This window comes from Delphinus delphis, chromosome 21, assembly GCF_949987515.2.
Source record: "Delphinus delphis chromosome 21, mDelDel1.2, whole genome shotgun sequence".
NCBI classification, from domain to species: domain Eukaryota; kingdom Metazoa; phylum Chordata; class Mammalia; order Artiodactyla; family Delphinidae; genus Delphinus; species Delphinus delphis.
The window spans coordinates 18,656,084-18,673,165 of NC_082703.1; the positions used below are offsets into that span (position 1 = coordinate 18,656,084).

The 17,082-nt window shown below is 41.3% G+C and overlaps 1 protein-coding gene and 1 long non-coding RNA gene across 24 annotated transcripts in view; one reads left to right on the forward strand and one right to left on the reverse strand.

The window, feature by feature from the left end:
* Nucleotides 1–306: 306 nt before the first annotated feature.
* On the reverse strand, nt 307–12,368 carry LOC138413933 (uncharacterized). The gene is made up of 3 exons (XR_011246331.1): nt 12,297–12,368; nt 4,416–4,561; nt 307–1,123 (listed from the first exon to the last, which is right to left on the reverse strand). It is a non-coding gene; the product is annotated as an uncharacterized lncRNA (long non-coding RNA).
* PCM1 (pericentriolar material 1) overlaps nt 5,745–17,082 on the forward strand; it is a 95,567-nt gene continuing 84,229 nt past the window's right edge. For 20 of the 23 annotated variants that reach the window (XM_060001169.1, XM_060001175.1, XM_060001180.1 and 17 more), the window contains exons 1-2: nt 12,561–12,888; nt 14,479–14,546. The gene's annotated coding sequence lies outside the window, so the exon portion shown is untranslated. Of the gene's footprint in view, nt 5,960–12,560; nt 12,889–13,625; nt 14,232–14,478; nt 14,547–17,082 lie in introns of those variants that run through there. The other 3 variants (XM_060001171.1, XM_060001170.1, XM_060001172.1) reach the window with 3 other exon arrangements.

A 17,082-nucleotide genomic window follows, 5' to 3' on the forward strand; every position in this document is an offset into this window, starting at 1 on the left:
TTGGCCAGAGGTGGCTCTCTATAACTGAGGGAGCTCCTAAAGGGGCTGATGGAACACCTGTTGCCCTGATGGCAACAGGGCAACAAATTCTCCCTTGAAGGGCTGATCTGGAGGTGGTGTGTCACCATTTCCTTACATCTGTGGATACAATCACAGGCATTATTCATTCACTTGGTGGAGGAGAGCAGAGTCTAGATACCCAAGACAGTGTCTATTGTTGTGTCTTTTTTGTGACACAGAAAGACTGTTAGATGCCTTTAAAAAAAATTGTGATAAAATACACATAGCATAATATTAACCGTTTTAAGTGTATAATTCAGTGGCATTAAGTACATTCACATTGTGGTGCAACCATCACCACCAACCATCTCCAGAATTTTTCATCTTCCCAAACTGAAATGCTACACACGTTAAACAATCACTCCTGTTATTTTCTTCCCCCAAACAATGGCAACCACACTCTAATCTCTGTCTCTATGAATTTGACTACACTAGGTATCTCAAGTATAAAGAATCATTCACTATATGTCCTTTTCTGTCTGGCTTATTTTACTTGGCACAATGTCTTCAAGATTCATCCGTGCTGTAGCATGTGTCAGAATTTCCTTCCTTTTTAAGAATGAATAATATTGCATTGTATGTATATAATGCATTTTGTTTATTCATCTGTTGATGGATATTTGGCTTGTTTCCACCTCTTGGCTATTGTGAATAATGCTATTATGAACACTGGTATACAATATGTCACATTCCTTTTAATCGCTCTCCATGACTACTAAAGGATAAAAGAAAACAAGAGGCCAAAATATGAGCTATGAATTTCAATTGGTGAGATTCAGAGTCAGATTTTGAGTATTTGATCATGCAAACTACATGAGGATTAAAAGCAGGTTTGCAAAACAGGTAAGTGTCTTTAAAAGGATTGTTCAGCTTTCAACAGTATAAAAGGCCACACACACACACACAAAATCTGAACAATCTCATGTTCTCTCCGCCCCAGCCAAATTGGATATATGCCATTTCCCAAATACAAGTTGTACTTTCTGTTTCTGTGCCTTTGCCCATGCTGTTCATTAAATCTGTAGAAATCTTTCTCAGAGGATCTGTGATAGCCAACTCTGACCTGTAGTTCAGAACAGAGAAAATGCCAATAATTATTTTCCTATTCTGAGGCAATTTCATTTAGCATGTTTTCATTCCACTGCTAACACCTATTTAGATTTATTCCCATTTTTTTCAGTTTGTCCTTTAAACATTACATTATACATATTATAGCCAAAGAACATTATGCATCCTAGATCATAAGATCTTTATGGTTATTCATTTATCAATGACCAGGTCTGTGTCATCCATAGTCAACAGGCAGCCCTAGACAACAGCCCTGTCTGGTTAACTGATGAGATTTGCAGTTGACATGTTATTCTTTTGCCTCCCAGCTTCTATTCCTCCTAACAGCATCTCTATTTCTGTCTGGGGCTTCTCCGTAACTTTTGGGGAAAATAATTCTGCACTTCCACCACAGGAGCCAAAGGACAGTGGGCTGCAGGAATTAGACAATTTCTCCAGCAACTGCACATTTAAGGAGAGACACAAGGAGGTCACGCAACCTAGAAGAGCAGAGGCAGCAGCACGCTGGCCAGATGGCACAGGCTATGACACAGGTGCTCTGCCCCTTGCTTTCTGTTTCTTGGCTTTCCAGAGCTCTCTTAATGCTTGTTCATCCTGAAGCCTGATGGTCCCAGACGACTTCTGATTCTGTGAATCCCGCATTCTCCAGTAAATTTCAATAAATTCACTTCTGCCCAAATTAGTGTCAGAAACCAACCAGGAACTCTGATACATTACTATCCTCTTGCCCCTACTCATCTCTCAAATTCCTGTCCTGCTCTGGCCTGTATCTATTTTTTAAATGCATATATATATAAATAATACATATATATGATGACTTTGTAGATGAAAATGTAGATGTAACTTTAGACACAGATGAACAGTACCTATCTATCTATCTACCTATCATCTCAAGAAAATGAAGGATCGGATTCAGAAACAATGGAAGTGAAGGATAATAACACAAGTTGGCAGTTAGCTTTTACTGCTTTTACACATCTTTCTTTAGAAGATCCTTATCCTAGGCTACTCATCGGAAGATACAGTACTACCGGCATGGACAAAGAAAAAGAAGCAAAAAGCACAACTTGTATTTGGGCAATGCCATGTACCCAGTTTGCAAAAAGGTTAATAAAAGTGACAAAGTATGATTTGGCTGGAAAAACCCAAGACTTGGAATTAGAAAGCCTGGGATAATGTTCTAACTCAAAATCTATTTAAATTGGGGTCCCCCAAAGCAAAGCCTGAGACAAAGATTTGGATGCAAGTAGTTTACTTGGGGGGTGATTCCAGGAATCATAAGTGAGGGAGTAGTGAGATGGATCAGGGAGGAAAGCCAATAAAGGGTGCCTAGTGAGTGGGTTACAGCCCTAGGCAAATGGGGCACAAACATGCTGGACCAGGGCTTCCCTGGTGGTGCAGTAGTTAAGAATCCACCTGCCAATGCAGGGACACGGGTTCAAGCCCTGGTCTGGGAAGATCCCACGTGCCACAGAGCAACTAAGCCCTGCACAACTACTGAGCCTGCGCCCCAGAGCCCACGAGCCACAATTACTGAGCCCACGTGCCACAACTAATGAAGCCCACGCGCCTAGAGCCCGTGCTCCGCAACAAGAGAAGCCACCACAATGAGAAGCCTGCGCACCACAACGAAGAATAGCCTCCGCTCACCGCAACTAGAGAAAGCCTGCGCACAGCAACAAAGAACCAATGCAGCCAAAAACAGATAAGTAAAATAAATACATTTATTAAAAAAACACACAAACCTGATGGACCCTCGGAGAGACCCACATCAGAATTTCCCTTCATGTGGCAAGAAACCTGGGGTATATATCTAGTAACTCCAGCCCCTCATTGCTTGAGGGTTGCCTCTGTAGGTACTGGCTCCTCTTGTTTTAGTCTATTCCTTCTACCTATGCTCTGAATCCCAGCCTCTTCTTTCTTGTCTAGAACTGTACTCTTTTAATTATCTTTCCCCTTCTTACTTTTAACATCACCCGCTCTACCCATAGTCTTGTCCCCCTTTCATCCTAGAGACAAGCTCAATTCTTTTAAACTCTAGAAAATTAAAATCTCCCTTGTTCCTGCCTCTGGCTACCCTCTCATTGTTCTCTCTCTCTTCCAGCCATGCTTTGTAAAAAGGGCGATCTACACTCACTGACTCCATGGTCTCCCTTCCTATTAACCCCTCAACCAGAGCCAGTGACTTCTGATCCGTTCACTTCGCTGCAGCTGCTCACAATTAGGTCACAAGTCTCCTCAGAGCAGTTTCTTACTGATTTCTCAGAATGCTCCTTCTTCTTCAAAACTTATTCTTCAGTGGGCTTTCCTAAAACACCTCCCTCTTAGTTCTCTGGGTGTCCTCCAAGTGTTTCATCTTTTCTTAATAGAGTATTCTTCCTCTCTAGTCCACTGAATGTTAGTGTGTACCAACTCCCAAATATCTAATGCCAGCTTTCACTTCTCTCTGTAACTCTGTGTTTGGCCAACAGTCAACTCATTACAGTCTCTTCCTCTTCCTTTTCCCTGGAGGAAAAGGCTTGCCTTTGGGAGAACACAATGAGTTGGAAAAACCCCTATTTATTCACTCATTCAGTTCAAAATCCTGGCATTATCAGACATCATTCCTCTCCCTCATCCTTCATTTCATTAGTCAATAAGTCCTATTGAATCTACTTCCTAAATACCAAACTTTCTTCATCAGCCCCATTGTCACAACCTCATTGCCACTGCAATCTTAATTTGTGTCCTCAACAGCTTAGCATAATCTATTGGTACCTCCTCTTTGATCAATCTACTTCCAGTTTCCTTCCCATGGTGACCATCTTTTTTTTACACAGTTAAAAAAAAAGTTATCTGTATAAAAACAAATGTGATCACATCACTCCTCTGTTTAATAAGGCTCAAGTGGCCCTCCATAATCAACAAGATAAAATCCAATTTCTTTCCTGTGGTGATCTAACCTTGGTGTCAGTATCCACTGGTAGTCAAGTAGTCCCCACGGTTAAAGCCACTGTGACTCAGCCAAAGTGGTGTACTGTGAGTGCTTTGAAACCTCTGCTAAAATGTGATGCAGGAATGGATCCTGAAAACTTGGAGGCCTAAGTCAGCATCAGCACAGAGCCTCCTTTGTAAGTATAATAAATGTAAACATTTATATATCACTTACTGTGAGCCAGTACTCTCTGAACATTTTCTGTGTATTAATTCATTTAATCCTCATAACAGCCCTTTGAGATATGCATTCTTATTTTTACTCCCATTTTGTCAGTGAGACAAGAGAGACATAAAAAGAGCAAGTAACTTACTGAAGGTCACATATGCCAGGGTTTGACTTGAAATAGTCTGGTCTCAGAAGCATGTTCTCATCCACTTGCTGTAGTGCTTTACTAGCTTTACACGAAGGTAGTGGGGTCGCCCAGCCTTAGAACATCATTACAGCCTGTGCGGGCATCTGTGCGAATCAGAGGCAAAAAGCCTGAGTCAGTGACAGCTCAGGGCAACCTAAATCTGGAGCAAAACATTATAAGGAGAATCCTTGTTTCCACATCTTCCCAATGCCCCACACTCCATGAAAAGCTTCTAAGAGACCAGAAGTGGAATCACTGCTGCAGAGGATAATGATGGCCTCAGATCATACGGGAATGTTTTCAAAAGTGATAAGATGAGGGCAGTGGGACAAAGGACAAAAAGTGGGACCCATCTTGAAAATTAGGCAGTCTACCCTTCTCTCTCCACTATGTGTTTGGACTAAAGACTGGCTCCTGGGCTTCCCTGGTGGTGCAGTGGTTGGGAGTCCGCCTGCCGATGCAGGGGACGTGAGTTCGTGCCCCGGTCCGGGAAGATCCCACATGCCGCGGAGCGGCTGGGCCCGTGAGCCATGGCCGCTGAGCCTGCGTGTCCGGAGTCTGTGCTCCGCAACGGGAGAGGCCACAACAGTGAGAGGCTCGCGTACCGGAAAAAAAAAAAAAAAAAAAAAGACTGGCTCCTAAGAACTGAGTTAAGCATCCCCCATTCCATTCTTGAAGATTAAGGGAGGGGATGTCAGGGAAATGGAGGGAAATGTTTCTTGTTACAATATCTGCTAATCAGGATAGTTAAGAGTCATATGCAATTAATTTTAGCATTCAGAGAAGACATAACTTTCTTAGAACTTCATGCTGAGGAAATGGGTCACACTAACTCATGTAGCAGAGGAAGAACATTGTTTATCTTAATAGTAGGTCTAGCTGGGACAGGCTAGAAGCAAGACCAAGGGAAAAACACTGTTCTGATAACAAATAATTAATGAGGAATTTGGAGTTTCCATGGATAACCCAAGAGGAAGAAGGTGAAAAGGCAGGAGTGAGTGAGATAGGAATGGGCAGCAGAATGTGAAGAATCCATCAAGACGACAGAAAGTTGGCAGGAGGCAGCCAGTGAGAAATTCCAGGCTATGGCCAAAGATCTTTAAACAACAGGGGTGTCGAATATTCACTTTTAAGATGTTTGCTGCAGCACGAAGTCCTCTTTCTCCTCACCCCCTTGCACTGTTAACACCAAATCCTCAGTGAAAAGCTACCACAGAGAGGTGCCTTGTGTCCATGGTATTTTGAGAAAATAAAGGGTAAGAGGCCATGTTCTGCCTTGGGAATGATGTGGGATGAAGAAAAAGAACAGCCCAAAGAGGCTAGACTTGAGAGAAATCAAGAAATCAGCAAAAGCAAAAAATAACAGAAAAACATTAGCTCCAAGGATCCTAGAAGATGTCGGCAAATGAGATCAGATTTCCTGCTGTCCTCGCGACGGAGATGTGATTATCCCAACAACTTCGGGGGCTTGGGAATATTCAGGTAGCTGACATTTGAACTATGTAAGTAAAGTGGGTATATTTCTTATGCCACAAACTTACACGTGAAAGATAAATGTGACTCTTGTTTTCCTAATTGGATTTCAAGACTATATTCTCTGGGCTTGAAGAAACCTAATCTCTCTTGCACTGACTTCGGGGCTTGTGGTAGGCGAGGTCTGCGCTGTGCCACGAGAACCCTCTATTCCTGCCACAGATACTGGCCCCTCTTAGTTCTCCTCAGTCAGCAGTCCACACAGGCTGCTGCTAAACCTTCCTCCTCTTCCTTTTCAGAGATGCAAGGGAAAGCATCAAATTCTTTTGATTTCCCATCAAGTCTTCCTCTTTTCACAAATTGTAAGGCGTGGAAACTGCTCTGATTTTAATCTTTTTTTCTCATGTCTGAAATTTTTATCTTTTGTTGCTGGTGTGACTGCCTGGGATCATCCTTCATGGAGGCAATGCATGCCTATAACTAGTCTGAATGGGGGAAAAGAAAATATATCAGAAAATGGAACAAGCTAATACCTACAAATATTGTTCAGTTGCATTTGCTTGATATTCTCCCTCTCTTAATTAGTTCAAAAGATTCCTTGTATAATGACCATCCTGCAAAGTAGTAAAACTGCATTTTTTTCATTGTTAATTTCTCCCTTGATCTATCATTAATTATCTAAAAACTTTAAATGTTCAGTGCTCTCTTAGGGGTCAGCACACTATGGCCCCTGGGTTAAACTGGGCCCACTGTCTATTTTAATATTTTTAAGTGGTTGAAAAAAATTAGAAGCGGATTAATATTTTGTGACGTGAAAATTATATAAAATTTAAATTTCAGCGTCCAAAAACAATGTTATATTGGAACACAGCCATGCTCATTCATTACCTGGCTGCTTGCACTCTACAATCATTGAGTAGTGGGACCATATGGTCCACAGTACCTAAAATATTTAATATCTGGCCTTTTACAGGAAAAGTTTATCAACCCCTGCTCTACACCATTCTGCTGCACCTATTGTCAGGGTTTTATTTTTTTCCTTCTCTAGATTAGATTGTCTGTCCATTCAATATCTCCCAGTTTTTAACTCTGGACATTTAGTCCTCTTTTGGTAAAGAAAGAACATTCTAACCTCTTTTACCTGGTTAATTTGAGTTCACACATGTTTTGCCAGTTCTCCCTGACCTTAGAATCTTTTTTATGGAAGGAGAAATGCAGTGTGGGAAGCCTTTTTATGGTAAAAGGGCAAAAATCATAGCATATACAGCTGTACCTCACTATATAATGCAGTGAATTTAATATGGCTCAATGTAACGCCAATCATGTTGGATATTCCTTCATTAGCCCACCCTTATTTTCATGCATATACCAAATCTAGACCTGCAGATCTCCTTATTTATGTGAGAAAAGACCCTTTTCTGACCCAGAGTTCATCTTTTGTAGTTACTCCAGATTACTCCTTTAGAACCATGGCAATTGTTCTTATTTCATATAATTTTAGTTTCAATAACAGGGTTTTGAAAGTAAAAGCTGAAAATTACTTTTGATACCTTTTTAATATTTTTCATATGAATTACAGAACAAAATTCCTATCAGTCTATATTTCTGTAATTTTGGAACCTTCCCACCCAGTTACCTGATTTCTCTAATTATTAACAACCTACATCTAGTTATATTTAAGACTTTCTATTGTAGGGGTGGTGGGAAGCTAGGAGAAAAGATATAGATTATTTTCTTTCCAGTTTTTTATTGTTACTCAGGACACCTTTTTAAAAACCCTTCAACTTGATTTTTTCCTGGGAAGCAAGCATTGCACATAGGACTGCACTACTGCAGCTCTGATCAGGTTTACAATGAATAGAGAAGGTGGGGTAAAAACACACAGACCCCCAAGAATATAGACAAGGAAAATATAGGAAGAAGTGTATAGTAATTACAACTCTAGAGTTGGAAAGCCATGTAAAGACTGATGACCTGCAGACAGAAATAGAGACACAGATATAGAGAATAAACCTATGGACACCAAGGGGGGAAAGTGGTGGCGGTGGAGGGGTGGTGCTGGGATGAACTGGGATTGACATGTACACACTAATATGTATAAAATGGATAACTAATAGGAACCTGCTGTATAAAAAAATAAATAAAATTAAATTAAAAAATTAAAAAAAATAATTGATGACCTGCAAATATGTATGGAATTGTCAGAATCACAAGGGTTACATTTATTGAAAGAGTGATTTTTGAATGAAAAGGACCATAAATTGGTTATGAAGGAAAGAGCAGTTCAGACTGGTGTAAACATTAATATTGTATGCTGAGAGCAGCAATTAGGTATTTTGGAATCTAGTAATAAAGAGTCTGAACTAGGCAGTAATGAGAGCTGTCGTAGTAATTAGATATGGGGGAAACGGAAGAAGGTAAGAAGAGCCTTGAAACATTACTTATGCATGAGGATTTGATATAACTAGTTGATATAATTACCTAGTAATTAATTGATTTAATTATTTATATGTTCAGGTTTTTGAGCAAAAGAGGTACATAAGAGAAATCATAATTAACACGGTTTTCTCAATGCAAAGACTAGACAGTGTTTCTCAACTGGGAGTGATTCTGCCCTTAAGCCACACGGCCCACCGTACCCTGACTCTGGGGTTATTGGGCAATGTCAAGGGAAAGTTTTGCTTGTCATCACCAGGGAGGCAGCGGGCTACAGGCTGCAAGAGGCCAGGGCTCCTGCAGCACACAGCACAGCCCCCATCACAGAGAATCATCCAGCCCTACAGGTCAACCATGTCAAGATTGACAAACTCTGGGCCAAATTAAGGCAGAGCAGTGAAGTGCTCAAATTTAACCGAAAGGTATAAGAACTAGGCCAGAGGTCTCTAACTAGTTCCCTGGGTGACATGATCAATCTCTTTGTTCATCAAGTTACCCACAAGCTAAGATAAAGCATAAAGATAAAATCAGTTATATTCAGTTGTAGGATTATTCAAAAATTAATTTTACATTCTGCTCTTAACAGACTGTGTTTCTACCCATCAACATGGATGAATTGCAGAAACATAATGAGGAATCAAAAAGCACATCAAGCACGAATATAATCAGTATGATACCATTTATATGAAGTACGAAAACAAGCAAGACTAAAAAAATACTACTTAGGGATATATACATATAGTTACACAAGGAAAATGAAGGAATTATAACACTGATATCATTCAAGATAGTACTTATGACTGCAAAGAAGGGGAATGAGTTTGGTGGAAAGCAGAGGGGTCCTTAAATATACTGATTATTTTCTATGTTTTAGGTTAGGAAGTGGATTCTTGAGTGTTTCTTTTCTTATTGTACTTTATAATTTACATAAATGTCATACATTTTCTTGAGTGTATCAAAAATCACATAATAAGAACAATCTTAAATTCAGTTATAATAGTATAGTGGTCACTGAAGGTTTTACCTTTAAGTTCTCTCGCCACCTACAGGTTAAAACTAGGTACTGCAGAAAACCGTCTTCAAAGACCAAATTAATGAACATCAAAATAAATGAACTCTACAAGGCATCTGGGATATAAAGAAGCATAAAAGGCAGGGTTTCTGCTCTAGCCATGGTTAAAATCTATCTGTGGATAAATAATGTACAGAACTCATTAAAGAGATAAATAATATATCACAAAATGTTAAATTTTAAGAGCCCTCTGGTCAATGTCATACTAAATATCAAATAACAGAAACAAATATTTTACACAGCAATGACAGCTTATTTAATTTACCATCAGATTCCAACTCCTCCACTTGATTCATTCGGCTATCACCTTAGGCCAGGCCTTAATCACTTCATGCCAGTTACCACCTGTTCTTTGTCTTTCCCTTCTCCTCTGCTCTCCCTAGTCTGTTCTAAACATTGCCACTAGATTAAGTCTTAAAACAACTACTTCCTTATATCATTGCCTCTTCCAAACCCTCAACTAGTTTCACATTATCTGTTGAACAAAGCCGAAACATTTCAGATCAACATTTAAGATTTTTTACAGTTTGGCCCCAACCTGTTCATGGCTCTCGCTTTCTTCTCCTGCTTCCCCATCTCCACATGAATCCCCTACTTGACCCAGTCTGTTTTCTGTATTATTCATTGCTTATTCTGGATGTATTATCTGTGTTACAGGTGTGCTCCTTTCCTTTGAACATCATTCTTCCATTTCGGCCTCCTCACCCACCTTTAATACATGTGTTTAAGTTTTACTTAAATGTGGAAAACTGAGATGTAGTTTCAACCTATATCTCTTAAAGGCTACTTATGTTCCCCATTTACATTTCCACCAGACTGTTGCCCCTAATTTCATCCTACATAGAAATCCTGGAGCTATCATCATCTTTGAGACAATATAATACAATATACTTAATATAATGTACTCTTTCTCTGCATTCCTAAAGCACTTACTGTATTGTTTATTTGCCATATTCATACACTACTGATGCTAAACTGGTTCATTTGCATAGTTTGTTTTTCTAAATTAGATGTGAAGGTTTTAGAAACCCAGGATAATTTCATCATTTGGGGGGTCCTCTGTCCCCTGCTAAGATCAATAATGCCCATATTTAGTTTGAGGACCCCATTTTAATGTAAAAATTTCTCAGACTTCTCCCACCACCTAACAGACCAATAATAGCACTGGCATCTTTTAGGGTTCACAAATTAAAAGAACATAATGACCATATGATTTCAGTAGTGCTTTTGAATCCATCTGCATTGTTTCAATGACAATAGCTTCTACATATTTAAAAATAATAATATATATCTATAAAACAAAACGGTGATGATGGTGATGATTATGGCTTACCATGTGCCAGTATTTTTTCCCATGCATTTTCTTTTTTTTTTTTGGTACGCGGGCCTCTCACTGCTCTGGACACGCAGGCTCAGCGACCATGGCTCACGGGCCCAGCCGCTCCGCTGCATGTGGGATCCTCCCGGACCGGGGCACGAACCCGTGTCCCCTGCATTGGCAGGCGGACTCTCAACCACTGTGCCACCAGGGAAGCCCTCCCATGCATTTTCTTAATCAAAAAATTCCTTCGAGGAGTCAGTAGACCTCAGTTTACACCTGGGCTCTCCTACTTGGAGCTGTCAGAACTTTGGCAATTTATTTAACCTCTCATTAGTAAAATGGAACTGATGTAGAACCAGTATCTTCAGGATAGTTGTGAGAATTCAGAAAACCACAAGAGATGAAATGCTTAATCCTGTGCCTAGTACAGAATAAACACTACTTTAAAAAAAAAGATCTAAGGTAGGCAATATTATTAGCTCCTCCCCCTCATTTCATAGGTGGGGCAACTGAGGCTCAGAAAGGTCAAGTAACTTGCCCAAGATCTTAGAGCTAGTGTGCGGTGGAATTACAATGAGGCCTAGGGCACACTGGACTACAGTAAACACCTAATCCATTAGCTGCTCGGTGCTGGGAGTTCCCACAGCACTTTGTTTTCTTATAAAACAGAGTTTATTTACATCACACCCTATTTCTTCATCATTCATTAAAATATGAGCTCTTAATGGGCAGGGACTATGTTTTTGTTACCTAAGTAATCAGCACTGTTAGACGCACAGAAAAGTACTTAAAAAATGCAGGACAAAGGGTCAAAGATCGTTGCACTGAAGCTGAACCTGGATTCAGTTGCAAATTACAGTAGCACGAAGGGCTTGATTTACCTGAATCATCTATTGAGATGCAGTTCTATTAATTGGTTTTGTGAACAAATTCCATTGGTAACTGAGAACAATTTGCTGTTGGAACTTAGATACCCATTCTTCATTCCTCCTACCCTTATTTTGCTTAAAACAGTTATCCCACAATTACAAACTGTCGAAAAATAAAGAAAAACTGACCAGTGTTTAAAACTTTCAGGTAGCCACACTGAAGACCTTAATTGTCACCGTGTTCTGGGGGTTTGTTTTAAGAGAGAACCTGTTTATATACTAACCTTAACAGGGCTGCTGCTGAGGAAAGAGAGTAAATAAAAAGGGACTTCAGAGACTATAGTTTTAGAGAACATTTTTCGATATTAAATTTTGATTAAAATCATCTGGTTCTTCTAAGGAAACTAGGGCGTTAATCCAAGGTGGAGTTAATTACTAACACTGATGATTCTCCCACTGACCAGCTGTACGACGTTTGGCCAATTAACTCGCGTGGGTTTATCTCCTCAGGTGTAAAATTAAGCCCAGATTGTAAAGGTCCTTTTGCTTCCACCCCTTCGTGACCGGGATGTGGGTAGTGGGCGACCGCAGTCCGCGGCCTTTTCTCCTCCTTCCGGCACTCTCCGGAGCTGGCACCACCCGCCCACCCACAGAAAACCAGAACGCGCCTCCACTCTTTTTCCAGCTGCCCAAGAGGGCTCCATCCGCTTCCGCACAGGCCTCGACCTCCTCGCCGGAAGAGCCGGAAGCGCTCAGCATGCTGGGATTTATAGTCATTTCCCTCGTGGCGAACGTGCGGGCGCGTATAACCCGAGAGCGAGTTGGCATTCTGGGATATGTAGTTCCTGGTGGTTCGTTTGTGTAATCGGCAGCCGTCTCCGGAGCCAGAGGTGACACCGCAGACTCCCGCCGGTCACATGACTCCAGTCTAGAGCGCTGATCGCACTGCGGCTCCCGCCCAGGCGAATTTCGCCCCCGCGCGGCCGTTGCCGAGGAGACGGCGCATGTCTCCCGGCGCGTTGCCCCCTCTGCAGTCCCCCCGCCCCTCTTCTCCCACCACAATGAGAGCCTAAGATGGCGGTGGCTGCGACGGTTGGAGCCGAGTAGCTGAGGTAGAAAAGGCGGCCATTGGGCCCTAAGCAGCCAGGAAACTTGGGGACTCTCCCTGCTGTGGTCTCTAAGGGAGGCCCGCCGCCGGTGGCGGTTCGTGGGGGCTGGCCGCTACTCCGCCCTTGGCGGGAGCGGCTGCTTCGTTTACAGGTAATGCCTGAGCGTCCCCAGCCCTTGGCAACCGAGGGCAGCGCGGCGTAGGGGCGGGAGAGCAACGGCCCTGGGACACTTGACTCCGTAGGGCCTGGTCTCGGGCCCACGCCTCTGTCTGGGCTCCTGGGGTTTTTTTGCTGCTTGCTTCCCGTCCCCTGGCCAGGCATTCTGCCCCCTACCCCGGACCGACCGACGCGATATCGGGGTGAGCCTCAAGGGACGCATCTTGGCGACCACAGAACCCTCCTTCTTGCCTCCCGCCCCTCTCTCTTTTTGGCCCTGGGGAGGAGGCCGCCCTGCGACTCTGGAGCTCCAGGAATGTCCCTTGCTAGTGGAGGAAGCGGGGGGGGGGGGCGGGTTACGGTTTGGTTGCCAGGGGCAGGGGGTCTAGTTTTCCATAGTAAGGGGCCTTAGTGGCCGTAGACTTCGTCACTGCGCCTCTCTCACCCTACCCCCCAAATTCTCTTCTGGTGGGGCTCTCGAGGTCCAGAATTTGGGGTGGAGAAGGGCCGGTGAGGAGCGACGCGACTTCGGGGTTGGGCTGTGGGCAGCGGGACTTAAGCTGTCTCGGGTGATTTTAGAGCGGAAGGGCCGCGGGAGGCGTTCCTGGCTTTGGGGTTTCTACTTGCGAGGGGAATGTTCATTTCAGAGCTCTTCTCTCGCCTCTGCCGTTGCGCCCCTTCGCCATCCCTTACTGCTGGTCCAGTTTGGATGGGCCCAGGGTGGGGATAAACTAAATGCCAAATGGAATTCGGGGAACATCGCTTGCTTTGCAGAAACGGGGGTTTGGGGGTTAGGTAGTAGGCCCCGCTAGGGAGGCGGGTCGCCCAAACTTTTCATCCCGCGGCTCACTCCTCAAGAGCTCGCCCTATCTGAAAAAAGAAAAAAGTTTTTTTGACCGATTGGAGATCTGTGTCGTTTGCTCTACGGGTGACGGATCGTGTCTTGGCGCTGGAAGAAGCGGGCTTTCTGGGCGCCCCTTTCACCCCCGCCCCATCGCTGCTTTCCAGACTCCGCCTTCTGGTATTCTCTGGTTACTGGAGTGGGTGTTGTCAAGCTTCGGTGCACCTGCTCCTTTCTTTCCCTATCACCTTCCCAGTTAGAGCCACTGGGAACCATTATAATTCTGAGTTTTTGGACTGAAAGTAAACCTTGTGCTTATGTAGTTACAGGGTTATTTTTTAATGAAGTAGCCAGCTTTTAAATAAAGAAACATTTTCCTCATCAACGGGTCTGCAAAGTTCTGGAAGTTTTGAGTGACAGGAAGTTAATGACTTGATCAATCTGAAGAATAAACTTGGGCATGGATTTTTTACATGATGATTACATTATATTCCAAAGTAGGTATTAAGGTATCACACTGTTGTTTGGTAGGATCTTACAAGGTTGGAGGGTTTAAACCTATGTACCACATTGTTTTCCTAAAAGATGAAAGTAAGGTGATTTTAAAATAGTGATAAATTGGATTTTTCCTTTTCTGTTGATTTCCTGAACATACTTCAGGTTATAAATATAGTCAGTATTTGTTATTCTGTACTTCATAGTGTAATTTACTGAAGTGATTTTTTTTTTTTAAATCATAAACAGACAACAGTTTTGAAGTGTGAAACAGGAAAGGAGCCGTTTCTGAGCTGCAAAAACTAGTTTCTAAACAGGTAACTTGACATCATTATGTATGTTATTGGCCTTTGTATTATAGTTGAAGAAGACCTTATGATGCAGACTGTTATAAAATACCAGTGCGTGTAGTAAACAAACGATCTAGGTTTGTTGCCCTGTTTGCTGTGCTTTTGGCATGCCACTTTGGTCTGCCTTCATACTTTTGTTTGAAAAGAGTCATGTCATTCCTAATTATTAAATACTAAAATAGCTTATGCAATACCTTTTTAAATGTCTTTGTCTTCGCAGAATTTCTTCTTCAGCCCATTTCAGTTTGAATGTGTCCTGTAACAACTATTTGGATAGCCTCTTCTTCTGAATTCATTTACTCTTAAGTCATCTTGTACAACTTTTCTATAAGTTGGCTGTTTTTATTTTTTATTCACAAACCTCTACTTTTTGAGCTTATTATATATACTATTGATTGAAGTTGTGTTTTTTTTGTTTTTTTTTTTAGCTGTCTAAAATTACTTTAAACATTAGTTTGTATGCACAGTGCATTGTCAAATGCTGGTTATGTAAAGATATTCTCTGACCAGCAGAAAAAAGTCAATGTAAGTTCATTGAGGGAAAGTTAAGTAATTGTTTGCCAAGGACCATTCAGAAATTAAATGACCAAAGGATGAGGGTTAGAAGAAATTTTTGTTAGAAGCATTTCAGCAATAATTGGTCTTTTAAAAAAAATCTCAGAAAATTTAATTCTATTGTTAAAATTTTAAGGCAGACCATTTTTAAAATATGTTTACTATATCCTTGCTTTCCAGGAAAGCAGACAAATCTTCAGCTCCCTTATGAAATAGGCTATCATGAGAAAATATAGATTGGTCATTGATTTATATCTTAATTATAATTCTTGGTATTTTTTTCTTTTAATTGAAAGAGTATAACAATAAAACAAGAAAAGTGGAACTCGGGAAAAGTCAAATGTGAGTTTGTGGATTAGAGTTCTTAACACTGGAGTGTGTAATAGGCATTTGGTAAAATAAAAACAGTTATAATATCAGTCATAAAATAATTTTCCTTTTAACACATTAGAGAAGATGGATAAAATAGAATAAAAATATAGGGCTCTTGAGTTAAACTCATTTTAAAAGACCTTCGTTTTCTCAGTAGGAGGTTTGGCCATTTGTAAAGGAGGCAAATGTATGTGAGATTTGGAAAAAATAGAAAGTTTGGAATAATCACACTAGGGAGTTTATTAAGAAGCCAGAAGGGGGTACATAGCAGTACAGTCATCTTACAAATTTAATTCAGTGCCTACAATGTGCGACTTAATGGCTATAAAGTACTAGAGATGTGGCAGTGAGCAAAACAGATAAAGTTCCTTACCTCAGTGAGTAAACCTACATTTTGCAAGTGTGAGTGTGTAGTATGGTATAATACACCTTAATAGTGGACACAGTCATTGCCATTTTATAACTATTTGACCTTACCTTTGAGTTTGAGAGTAGAAGCAAAGAGATTAGGTAATGAGGTTTATCCAGAATTGAATTCATAAAATGGGCAAATAGTTGAGTAGGCCAAGGATGCTAGCAAGTCATTTTTGGAATGGCTTACTTGGGTTTGTATTTGGGGTTGAGTAAGAAAGTGAGGGTTTAATGGATTCCTGGAAAGAGAAATGATCAAGGGGCTGGAAGTGTTCAGCAGGGCCATGAGCAAGTGAGAGAAGTAGAATGCAAGGTCTTAGGTTCAGAAAGAGGGATTTCAGAAGTTCAGGATCTTGAACAAATTATCTCTTCAGAGTAGAAATAGTATTGGAATAGAGAAGATGAGATGGATGTTGGAACTGAGGTCAGAGTTTAGAAAAATGGTTACAGATGTTCAGGTCATGAAAGCAGAGAATGAGGTGCAGAGTGAAACCATGAACCTGTTGTTACCAAGAAAAGTGTAAGACTGTCTTGGGATGGACAGTAGGAAATGGTACCCAAGATAGGGAGAGTGGTATTTTTGGTGGTTAATTTGTTCGAAAGAGGAAGGTTAAGCATTGTTAAATAAGAATGGTCTGCAATTGGTATCCTTCCCCCCATGAATCTGAAAGACTAGGAAGAGTAGCATCTTCTTTTAGAAAGGATTTCTAAGGAAATAGTGCTTTTAGAGTGACTTGGGATTTTATTGAACCCAAAGAAGTAGGAGGAATATTTGGGAACAGATGGAGGATGTATAGGGAGTTTGTATGTAATGGTCCAGTGGAAAGGGATCATAGGAAGAGCTGTTATCAGTAATGAGTATGGGATGGAGTGGCAGTGAAGATTGGGATTGATTATAGCAGGGCATATAGATGTACCCAGGGAGTTATATGTAATCAGTGATAAGGAAGTGACAGATTTGAATATAAATTGCAGAGAGGGAGAGGTTTTAGCAAGCAGAATTTAATTGACCTCAGGGCTCTCATTTGCTTTTGTAGAGAGCAAGGATATATTAAATTTTCTTGGTGTGGAAATGCTCTACAGAGCAACTGTACCATAAGAGAGACCCAGTGCAATACTTGGTACATAGGTCTAATTAACTTGTTGATAATTCGAATTGAGTGTT